This window comes from Procambarus clarkii, chromosome 50 (genome assembly GCF_040958095.1).
Source record: "Procambarus clarkii isolate CNS0578487 chromosome 50, FALCON_Pclarkii_2.0, whole genome shotgun sequence".
NCBI lineage: Eukaryota > Metazoa > Arthropoda > Malacostraca > Decapoda > Cambaridae > Procambarus > Procambarus clarkii.
In genome coordinates, this window is record NC_091199.1 from 10,436,548 (window position 1) to 10,449,047 (window position 12,500).

The window sequence follows — 12,500 nt, forward strand, 5'->3', positions numbered from 1 at the left end:
GCGCTATTAACCAATCAAATCTTTTGTAGTCTTTTATTATTATTTTACTATTTTTTCATCCTAATAACCAATCAAAAAAGATTTGTTATTAATATATGAATTTTTGATGGGGTTTTAACTCCAGGATTATTGCCATAGTTTCCCCCCAGTTGTTGACATTTATTTTCTAACGTGAAAAGGATTGGGAGGATTGTGTTGCGTATATTGTGAGTATACGATGTTGCACGTATATCATGCGGGTATAGTGGTGTATATATCATGCGGGTATAGTGTTGCATATATCATGAGGGGTATGGTGGGTACAGGAGATGACTACACAGTACTGTGAGCAGATTGAGAGCTCTCCCTCCCCCATAGTTGATAGCAGGCTCACTTGTTTTCCGTGGAACGCATGCCTAGTCAATCCTCCCTGGCCAGGACTCGAACTCAGACCAGATTACTCGCAAGGCGTAAGACCACTGCGCCACCAAGAACTGTGTACATAGACCCGGTTCACCACATATGAGGCGAGGCCCAAGAGCTAAATAGTGTACCTTGTCGGAACAGTTTGCTTAAAGACGAACGAGGACAATCTTCCTCTATGACAAATTGCGTTAAGAAGTTCTTTCACAAGCTAAAATGGTTGTAAATCTCCTTCGACTATCAACACCGGATAAAAATAAAAGATGAAAAGAATAACAAAGGATTTGAGCTGTGAGTGGAGCCTTATCAGTCAACCCTGCCGATGGCAACTCTCCGCAGACCGTTAAAACCAGTAATTTAAACTTTTGAAACAATCACACCAGGATGTTGGTGTTCGCAAACCAACTAAACACCTAAAAACTTTTTGACTTTTCCACGGACAATGAGGCTAAGGACTTGGCAAAGAAAGCCTTCTCAGATAATTTACGTTTTTTTTCAGAATGTAATGACGAATTGAGTTTTGACTGTTTAAAATGGATCCGCTTTTCAGTATTCAAATGTGTTTATTTTTTTAAAATATTAATCTGAAGATGAGAGGAATTAGTTTTCCCAAGATATACAGCTGTTTAATTTTTAAAATACCACCCAGCTGGGAATGTCTGCTCCACGACACCCAGCTGATTGGTCCCTGGCCACAATGACGTCAGCTAGTGCCCCTCCTACACCTTACTGCTAAGTGATGATTGGTCCTTGGCCACAATGACGTCAGCTAGTGCCCCTCCTACACCTTACTGCAGAGTGATGATTGGTCCTTGGCCACAATGACGTCAGCTAGTGCCCCTCCTACACCTTACTGCTAAGTGATGATTCGTCCTTGGCCACAATGACGTCAGCTAGTGCCCCTCCTACACCTTACTGCTGGGTGATGATTGGTCCTTGGCCACAATGACGTCAGCTAGTGCCCCTCCTACACCTTACTGCAGAGTGATGATTGGTCCCTGGCCACAATGACGTCAGCTAGTGCCCCTCCTACACCTTACTGCAGAGTGATGATTGGTCCCTGGCCACAATGACGTCAGCTAGTGCCCCTCCTACACCTTACTGCTAAGTGATGATTGGTCCCTGGCCACAATGACCAGGAGCATAATACCTAACCTAAATTAGGACATAGGAGAGGAAAGAGAGAAAGGGAGAATGGAGAGAACGAGAATGAGAGAGAACGGAAGAGAGACGGAAGGAGAGAGGGCGGACCTTAGAGTAAGGAGACGACTGGTGAGAGAAAGATTATCATCTATTATTCTTCATCAAAGCCATCGCCTGAGACTGCCAAAACTCCCTGACCAGAAGTTAAAACCCCGCCATAATTTCTCTCTACGTTTCCCGCCAAAAGTTACAGACAAAGACGATGTCTGAATTGGTTTGTGACCGCCGGGGGGGAAAGGCCCTCTTGGCCCTCCCGTTCTCTCAACTAATAGGTCACCCTTTTTACGTTATTGGTAAATGTAACCTGTTAAGAGAAGTAACGGCTTGTAAATATATAAGTTTTCTATGCGTGCAACTCGATAGGTTAGATGGGTTGCTTGGGTTAGGCTAGGTTAGGTTAGGTTAGGTTAGCAAATCAAGAGAACGGACAATGGAGAGAGAGAGAGAGAGAGAGAGAGAGAGAGAGAGAGAGAGAGAAATAAGAGAGAGAGAGAGAGAGAGAGAGAGAGAGAGAGAGAGAGAGAGAGAGAGAGAGAGAGAGAGAGAGAGAGAGACGAGAGTGGAGAGGGGGAGGGGGATAAGGTTCAGTTCTTAGTATATAGACAAAACTTCATAATTCCATATACTAAAACTTCCTCATTCCTTATACTCTTAACTAGCAAGGAGCCCCACTTCCCCCTACCTTCTCCTAGATTAGGTTAGCTTAAGCGTTTAGGTTCTGTTGTTATTAAAGATTCGCTACTTGGAACAAAATGTCCCAAGTAGCACGGGCTATGGTGAGCCCGTAATTGATAATTAATTAGGTTCTGTTGGCAATTATTGGTATTTGTAGCGCGTGGGTTAAACACTCACGGAAGTGTGAGTCAACTAAATGACGTCAGCAAACACTGTTTGTTAAAAGTTGACGCCTCATCAATTGTGAATTTGCGTGTAAAAAAAAAAAATTAATTCATAAACATCGAGTTTTTGTGGCTGGATTAATGAACATTTGGCTTGTGTTTATGAGGACGGGCTGTGTTTATGAGCGCCGTTGTGTTTATGAGGACGGGCTTGAAAATTTACATTACGTGAATGAGGCATTTTTGGAAGTAGGCTTCGTTCAAAGGACGTGATGAACCCTTACACTACACACAGAAATCACACTAACGTGATGCATCAAATGAACAAATCCACAAGGGCCGTGACGAGGATTCGAACCTACGTCCGAGAGCATCCCAGACGCTGCCTTAATCGACTGAGCCACGACATGGATTTGTTCATCTGATGAACCCTGTTTACAAAACCCTTATTTTCAGGGAAAGCTTCGAACTAAATTATCTTTAAATTGTTCCCACAACAAATTAATTGTTGGATAGTTAGTTTTAGTTGAGTTTATTTATTATGCGCCCCATACCCGTCCAGTGGGCGGTGGTGGAAAGGGTTACAGAGGCACTCGGGGATTGAACCCTAAAATTCATTTAGTTTGTCTTGATGAGCTAGTTACAAAAGTTATTACACATTGACACTCATTTCGTCATTTTTTGATGATGATGATGAGCTGTTGAGCAGAAATTACTTTGTTACGAATTGTTACGAACGAATTTCATACAGTAAGAACATGTTTTGAAAGATCTGAAGGGAATTTCGAACACCTATGAGCTTCATTTCATCGATATGCAACATTTTAATCATGACTCGAAACTAACTCTAATTTTTGTTCGAAATGTACATCATTAACTTTATTATATTTGAAGCAAACTCATCATTTGCCACTACGTGAGAAATACGACTGTTTTGCCTAACCAGAAAGCATACAAACCCGTATGCAACCCAACTCACCTATTGATGCATAGGAAACGTCGATATTACGGGGGCTTGAATCTTTACTAATGCGTCGCATTTTTAACGGAGTGGTTTGGGATTGGGCTTAAGGTCTAACAACCTTAGGTGGGTTACTACAGTCACAACAGCTTCGTCCAACCAGCATGTATACTTTATTCTTGAACATAATACAGGACTAAATTATACTCAGTGTATATATTTATGTATTTATTTACAAGAAGGTACATAGAGTTGTGAGAATACATAACATTGGTGTTCATATACATAAGGCGGGACCAAAGAGCCAGAGCTCAACCCCCCGCAAGCAAAAGCCACTAACACGCTTAGCGTTAAAGGCAGGTGCTTAATCTAACAAATATACGTGTATATGCATTGAGAAGAAGGTATATACACACACACACACACACACACACACACACACACACACACACACACACACACACACATCTCGGTGAATATATCCCTTTGACAAAACTTGCTATTTAAAATACATTTATTTTTACCCTTAGTTGAAAGTTGATCTATCAAGAAAGGGGGAAGATCCGCCAGCGTCTTAAAAAGTTTATCTCTTGGGCCAATCATTCGCGCTTCTTGGTGGTGTTAAGAAGTCTTGGGACAAGTGGAGCTTGTGGTTGTCGAAAACAAACTCTTTGTTTTATTTTTGTCGATGAAAAGCGTGTCCAGTGGATGGTGAAAGTTTTGGTCCTCAAAGTTTAAGTCTCCCCACGAATGTGAAGATCGTTTTCTTTTGAAAAAGATGGAACCACGGACTGTGGGAATATTTCTTGAAGGTCAGGACGCGCACGAGAGGTTATGCTGTGTACTCTTATGCTGCAATTGCTTGCCAGCTGATTGTGACGCTGCTCATTGTTGTGTAAGATTAAGCTACTGGGAACAAAAAATTGCAAGTAGCACGGGCTATGGTGAGCCCGTAGTGGACTTACTTGGCACAGGAGCTCGGCAGTGTAATATATCCAGGGGGCCCATACTCCGCTCACATGTAAAATCCATTGAATTGCATCACTCGAGCCTAAAGTTTTTATAGAACTTCAAATCACTCAGCTTGAAAATTATTTGATTACGTACTCCCTGGAAAGCATCTGATTAGACTCAATAATGCCATTTGAAGATTTCAATCTTATCCAAACGAGGAAGATCATACGTGAGCAAGACTGAGCCTTTCACTGATAAGACCCTTAGTACCCTTTGGGGACTCGAGTCTAATTAAACTTTTGGAACTGACTAGCGTGCAGATCGGCCCTAGTCCATTATCGTCAGGCCCCGTTACCACTTGGAGTTACTCAGTTAAGTTCAATAGAATTCATGAGTCTCATTCGCATTCATTCTCTTATCGACGGAACGTTTGTAAGCCGTTCTTCCAAGACTCTTTCAAGATTCTTCCAAGATTCTTCCAAGATTCTTCCAAGATTCTTCCAAGATTCTTCCAAGACTCTTCCAAGACTTTTCCAAGACTTTTCCAAGACTCTTCCAAGATTCTTCCAAGACTCTTCCAAGACTCTTCCAAGATTCTTCCAGGTCTTGGCCCAATCCTGCCTAATGGTTCTGTGACGGGAAAGAACGGAAACTGAGATTGTAAACTTATATTTTTTTATGTTTTGCAGCATTCCAGGACGGGATGTATTTAAGATGCAAATCATAATTTCCAGTTTGAATTACTAACATGTTGCTGTTTAAGATTAGTTTAAATATTATAGAATCCCCAGATTTGGATGAAATCAAAATGACATGTGTTTACATGTCAAAAGAAAATGTTTCGAAATGTTTTGAACACTTAAATGCTTTAAGCTTCGAAATAACTGAAAGCATAACTCATGCTGCTTTTGGAACACCGAGTTATTTTAATGTTTGGTTGCTTTCCAGGCTTTCAAAATATGAATGTTAGGTTCTTTTAAGAGTCTTGTGATACGTTTCGTACCCTGTTAAAGCTACTGGTATGTTTCAGGTCAGGTTTAGGCCCCTCTATATTTTACATTCCATACAAGTCCTGCTGCACATCCCATTAAGACCCTGCTGCACATCCCACATCCCAGTAAGACCCTGCTGCACATCCCACATCCCACTAAGACCCTGCTGCACATCCCACATCCCACTAAGACCCTGCTGCACATCCCACATCCCACTAAGACCCTGCTGCACATCCCACATCCCACTAAGACCCTGCTGCACATCCCACATCCCACTAAGACCCTGCTGCACATCCCACATCCCACTAAGACCCTGCTCCACATCCCACATACCATTAAGACTCCTGCTGCACATCCCACTAAGACCCTGCTGCACATCCCACATACCATTAAGACCCTGCTGCACATCCCACATCCCACTAAGACCCTGCTGCACATCCCACATCCGGTGCAACACTTCAGTTGGGGTGATGCTGGCGGAGCAAATGTGTCCCGTGCGAGGGAGTATTGGCAGCTCGAGGCAGTGTCACAATACCTCCTGAGAGTTGTTGCCGGAAAACAAATTTTAAATGCAATGTTGGTGGCCCACTTTCCTTGTCGTTCTGAACCCTTTCAGCGGGGTCCTTTTAGCAGTGAAACGGGAAGTGTGTGTGTGTGGCCGCTACAAACTCTCCAGCCTCAGTGTTCTGTGTTTTTTTAGGATTTCCGAGTGAAATCCATACGTATGGGAGAGAAGAACATCAATAACTTTAGGCACTTGTTCAAGCCGCCAAACACACAAAGTTGTTTCACCTGTTGATTGACAGTTGAGAGGCGGGACCAAAGAGCCAAAGTTCAACCCCCGAAAGCACAATTAGATGAGTAGGTGAGTACACCGAAAGTACGACGTTGGTACAACGTTCGGACAAGTTTTAACACCTAACCAGTTATAACAACCAATATAGCAAGTTGTAACAACGTTCTAACACATCATAAACACGTTAAGCCAAGATGTAACAACTTTATTTACAAGTTGTAACAAGCGGAAAATAGAGACAGTTACGGTTTGTGTTTCCAGGGTTAAGTAAGTTTATTGGGATAAAGATATTATATCCCAAATGGATAAGAGTAACAGGCTATTTCTACTCCCATTACACACTTGTTTCTGTTCATTTCTTTATTTTTAATATGATATAGAGGACTGGATTCCAGTAAGTGTTGATGTTGGTGAAACTTGAACAGTTTCGTCAATGTTCAAAACTGTTCAAGATAATCAGAACTGTAAGGGACTGTAAAATGAAGCGTGAGTAGGTAGGCTAACTGTAGCAGTGGTCTAGAAAGTGGCTACTCAACTTCAACCCAAGTAATTGTAAGGTGATATAAGTAGAGAGGGAGCAAGGAGTCCATAGGGTTATTACGCAATGTGCGAAATACACCTTTTGGATTCGGAAAAGAAAACGTGTTTAAAAGTAAATTTAATACCATGGCTGTCTATAGTGGTACATATCACCTGTATCACATCAGCGGCGTGAAGTAGTCAGACATACATTTCCTGGAAGACATCAGATACAAGTTGTTAGACATATATTTCTTGAAAGACATCAGATACAAGTAGTCAGACATACATTTCCTGGAAGACATCAGATACAAGTAGTTAGACATATATTTCTTGAAAGACATCAGATACAAGTAGTCAGACATACATTTCCTGGAAGACATCAGATACAAGTAGTTAGACATACATTTCCTGGAAGACATCAGATACAAGTAGTCAGACATACATTTCCTGGAAGACATCAAATACGAGTGAGAGTGTGAGGAGGACATGAACCAGCCTCAGACACCACATAAGACCGTGAGGACAAAAGGTCGGAGATGAGGAGGAGGCGTGAGTGATGTGGGTGACTCCTCCCTAAGCTTCCACCCCACTGCTCACCTTGTTGTTTAATGAGTTGAGCTTGCCAAGTCTCCTTGTCTCTCTCCTCACACGCCATTTCACACAGGTTAGACCTCATACACACGCACGCACTCACACACACACATACACACACACACACATACATACACGCACAGTTTCAAGTGTAGATATGATAGAGCCCAGTAGGCTCAGGAATCTGTACATCAGTTGATTGACGGTCGAGAGGCGGGACCAAAGAGCCAGAGCTTAACCCCCGCAAGCACAACTAGGTGAGCACACACACACACACACACACACACACACACACACACACACACACACACACACACACACACACACACACACACACACACACACACAACATGAATATGTTGCTTAGAGTGCAGGTCTCAGGTGGGTGTTATAGAGGGGAATTATACCCAGAGATTCAAGGTCACTCGAGTGCAACAGATGAGTGAATATTGAGGGTGGGTTACTGCTCTCAATGTCTCACTCCGTAAAAAATCCAACCATTTAATCTAACAAGAAACAAACGAACCCAAACAACCCACCTAACCTATCGGGAACAACCCGTTTTCCTTAATAACACGTCATATTTTCGCTGTATAATTTACCTACGGCCTAAAACAGTCGTGCTAGAGACAATAGTCGCGGCTGGCGAAATTGACATCCCGTTTTCTGTTGGTGGGTCCTCTGGTAGGTTAGGACTAGGGCACATTAGTACGTCAGTTCCTCGACGTTGGGGACGTTCCTTAGAACGGGCTGTGAGTCCCGTGCATAGAAAATGTAGAAATTTGGGAACCGTTCCTTAATGAGTTGAAATTACAACATTCACACTACATACTGGTGTGTTGCGACATTCACACTACATACTGGTGTGTTGCGACATTCACACTACATACTGGTGTGTTGCAAACATTCACACTACATACTGGTGTGTTGCGACATTCACACTACATACTGGTGTGTTGCAAACATTCACACTACATACTAGTGTGTTGCGACATTCACATTACATACTGGTGTGTTGCAAACATTCACACTACATACTGGTGTGTTGCAAACATTCACACTACATACTGGTGTGTTGCAAACATTCACACTACATACTAGTGTGTTGCGACATTCACATTACATACTGGTGTGTTGCGACATTCACACTACATACTGGTGTGTTGCGACATTCACACTACATACTGGTGTGTTGCAAACATTCACACTACATACTGGTGTGTTGCAAACATTCACACTACATACTGGTGTGTTGCAAACATTCACTCTACATACTGGTGTTTGAGGCCTGGTTTTGCAACATTCACACTACATGCTGTGTATGTTTACATCATATAGTGGTGTAGGCTAGACAGTAATGCTACACTTACCCCACGACTGGTGGGACAGTTATGCTCAGTCTGGGTGTATATACGACTTCCGCTGACCTACATGTATTTAAGCTGAGTGTTTGGGGGGGGGGTTGTAGGTTATCATGATGGGGGGGGGGGAGAAAGCTTGGGTTATTTTGTTGGAAAAAGGTTATTGTGGGGGGTTGGGGGGTGTTATTGGAGGTATGTGTGTGTGTGTGTGTGTGTGTACTCACCTAGTTGTACTCACCTAGTTGTGCTTGCGGGGGTTGAGCTCTGGCTCTTTGGTCCCGCCTCTCAACCGTCAATCAACAGGTGTACAGATTCCTGAGCCTATTGGGCTCTATCATATCTACACTTGAAACTGTGTATGGAGTCAGCCTCCACCACATTGCTTCCTAATGCATTCCATTTGTCAACCACTCTCACACTAAAAAAGTTCTTTCTAATATCTCTATGGCTCATTTGGGCACTCAGTTTCCACCTGTGTCCCCTAGTGCGTGTGCCTCTTGTGTTAAATAGCCTATCTTTATCAACCCTGTCGATGTGTGTGTGTGGGTGTGTGTGTGTGTGTGTGTGTGTGTGTGTGTGGGTGTGGGTGTGTGCCTGGGGAAGGTTTCTAGAGTCCTGCCTTTGACCTACAGGAAGTCCTGATAAAAAGAAAAAGAGTTGGCAAGCAGCCGTTCTTTGAGGTTGTATTGATCAAGCCGGTTTGGCCTTAGCTAGCGGCCATGACCCAAAATGTTATCGCGGATGTGACCCCCAAAACTCGATAGCAAGTGTGACCCCCAACTCGATAGCAAGTGTGACCCCCAACTCGATAGCAAGTGTGACCCCCAACTCGATAGCAAGTGTGACCCCCAACTCGATAGCAAGTGTGACCCCCAACTCGATAGCAAGTGTGACCCCAATTTGATAGCAAATGCGATCTAAACAAAGGACGTTCTAATACATTTCTAGCGATATTCTCTTTTATTTTGCCTGTGTTGTATTCCACTGTTCCGATTGGCTTTTGTGGAAAGATAATATAAAATGCTGTTTGCCAGTCTATGTGGGTCCTTTTGCGAGCCTTGTTTATGTCTGCTTCTTCCTTCTTTACTTTCTCTCACTTCTTTATTCTCTGGTTTTGGACTTTTAAGGGGCAAGGTATAGTTTACCATCGTCGCTGTTGCACAATCGTCTACGTCGTTTTGAACTCAACCGTCTTCGTCGTTTTGAACTCAATCGTCTCCGTCGTATAAAATTTAACCGTCTTCGTCGTTTCAAACTCAACCGTCTCCGTCGTTTAAAACTCAACCGTCTCTGTCGTTTTGAACTCAACCGTCTCCGTCGTTTTGAACTCAACCGTCTCTGTCGTTTCAAACTCAACCGTCTCCGTCGTTTAAAACTCAACCGTCTCCGTCGTTTAAAACTCAATCGTCTCTGTCGTTTCAAACTCAACCGTCTCTGTCGTCTCCAGCCTGACGGGTTCTCCACTCAGGCCCTTAAAGGAGAAGAGATATGAAACGTCTTAACGACCATTCCAGACGACGTCGCGCAAGCCAAAAGATATAATTTACAACCTGCCACTTGTTCCAGCGATGACCAGGGAAGTTAAGATGGGTCTTTGTAGCTCTATTGCTCTGGTTCTGTCGGCTCTATCCGAGGTTTCCTTGAGGCGTTGAGAGCTCTTTCACACCGAAACACGGAGGACCTGAAGACGATAATAGAGCCCAGCGCTCTATTATAAGCGATGGTCAATAGAGTTTTCCAAAAGAGGGGTCAAGCAAGATTCTAAAATGGGCATTTAGTAATTCTAAAGAGCCTATAGGACTTCCTTGCAAAATGGAGCATTCTGGGGCCAGATTCACGAAGCAGTTACGCAAGTACGTACGAACCTGTACATCTTTCCTCAATCTTTGACGACTTTGGTTGCACTTATTAAACAGTTTACAAGCATGAAAACTTGCCAATCAACTGTTGTTATTGTTATAAACAGCTTCCTGGTGCTTCGGAGCTCATTAACTGTTTAATAATTGTAAACAAAGCCGCCAAAGATTGAGGAAAGATGTACAGGTTCGTAAGTGCTTCGTAACTGCTTCGTGAATCTTGTACCTAGACTTTGTGTTCACTCCTGAACGTTCCTAACGACACAATATTATAATGTACTCACTTTGTTGTGCTTGCGGGGGTTGAGCTCTGGCTCTTTGGTCCCGCCTCTCAACCAACACTGGTTAAACTGGTTAAATCACTGGTTAACATTGGTTAAATGTGCTAGCTCATCCATGGACCCTTGCTAGTAGCTCATCCATGAACCCTTGCTAGTAGCTCATCCATGGACCCTTGCTAGTAGCTCATCCATGGACCCTTGCTAGTAGCTCATCGATGGACCCTTGCTAGTAGCTCATCCATGAACCCTTGCTAGTAACTCATCCATGAACCCTTGCTAGTAACTCATCCATGAACCCCTGCTAGTAACTCATCCATGAACCCTTGCTAGTAACTCATCCATGGACCCTTGCTAGTAACTCATCCATGGACCCTTGCTAGTAGCTCATCCATGAACCCTTGCTAGAAGCTCATCCATGGACCCTTGCTAGAAGCTCATCCATGAACCCTTGCTAGTAGCTCATCCATGGACCCTTGCTAGTAGCTCATCCATGGACCCTTGCTAGTAGCTCATCGATGGACCCTTGCTAGTAACTCATCCATGAACCCTTGCTAGAAGCTCATCCATGAACCCTTGCTAGTAGCTCATCGATGGACCCTTGCTAGTAACTCATCCATGAACCCTTGCTAGTAACTCATCCATGAACCCTTGCTAGTAACTCATCCATGAACCCTTGCTAGTAACTCATCCATGAACCCTTGCTAGTAACTCATCCATGAACCCTTGCTAGAAGCTCATCCGTGAACCCTTGCTAGAAGCTCATCCATGAACCCTTGCTAGTAGCTCATCGATGGACCCTTGCTAGTAACTCATCCATGAACCCTTGCTAGTAACTCATCCATGAACCCTTGCTAGAAGCTCATCCGTGAACCCTTGCTAGAAGCTCATCCATGAACCCTTGCTAGTAGCTCATCGATGGACCCTTGCTAGTAGCTCATCCATGGACCCTTGCTAGTAGCTCATCCATGAACCCTTACTAGTAGCTCATCCATGAACCCTTACTAGTAGCTCATCCATGAACCCTTACTAGTAGCTCATCGATGGACCCTTACTAGTAGCTCATCCATGAACCCTTACTAGTAACTCATCCATGAACCCTTACTAGTAGCTCATCCATGAACCCTTACTAGTAGCTCATCCATGAACCCTTACTAGTAGCTCATCCATGAACCCTTACTAGTAGCTCATCCATGAACCCTTGCTAGTAGCTCATCCATGGACCCTTGCTAGTAGCTCATCCATGAACCCTTGCTAGAAGCTCATCCATGAACCCTTGCTAGTAGCTCATCGATGGACCCTTACTAGTAGCTCATCCATGAACCCTTACTAGTAACTCATCCATGAACCCTTACTAGTAGCTCATCCATGAACCCTTACTAGTAGCTCATCCATGAACCCTTGCTAGTAGCTCATCCATGGACCCTTGCTAGTAGCTCATCCATGAACCCTTGCTAGTAGCTCATCCATGGACCCTTGCTAGTAGCTCATCCATGGACCCTTGCTAGTAGCTCATCCATGGACCCTTGCTAGTAGCTCATCCATGAACCCTTGCTAGTAACTCATCCATGAACCCTTATTAGTAGCTCATCCATGAACCCTTGCTAGTAGCTCATCCATGAACCCTTGCTAGTAGCTCATCCATGAACCCTTGCTAGTAGCTCATCCATGAACCCTTACTAGTAGCTCATCGATGGACCCTTACTAGTAGCTCATCCATGAACCCTTACTAGTAACTCATCCAT

General features: G+C 43.6%; 1 protein-coding gene across 2 annotated transcripts in view; it reads left to right on the plus strand.

Moving 5' to 3' along the window:
• The window catches only part of LOC123772677 (very low-density lipoprotein receptor), a 656,118-nt gene that overhangs the window by 172,879 nt on the left and 470,739 nt on the right, over nucleotides 1-12,500 (plus strand). The window lies entirely within an intron of this gene.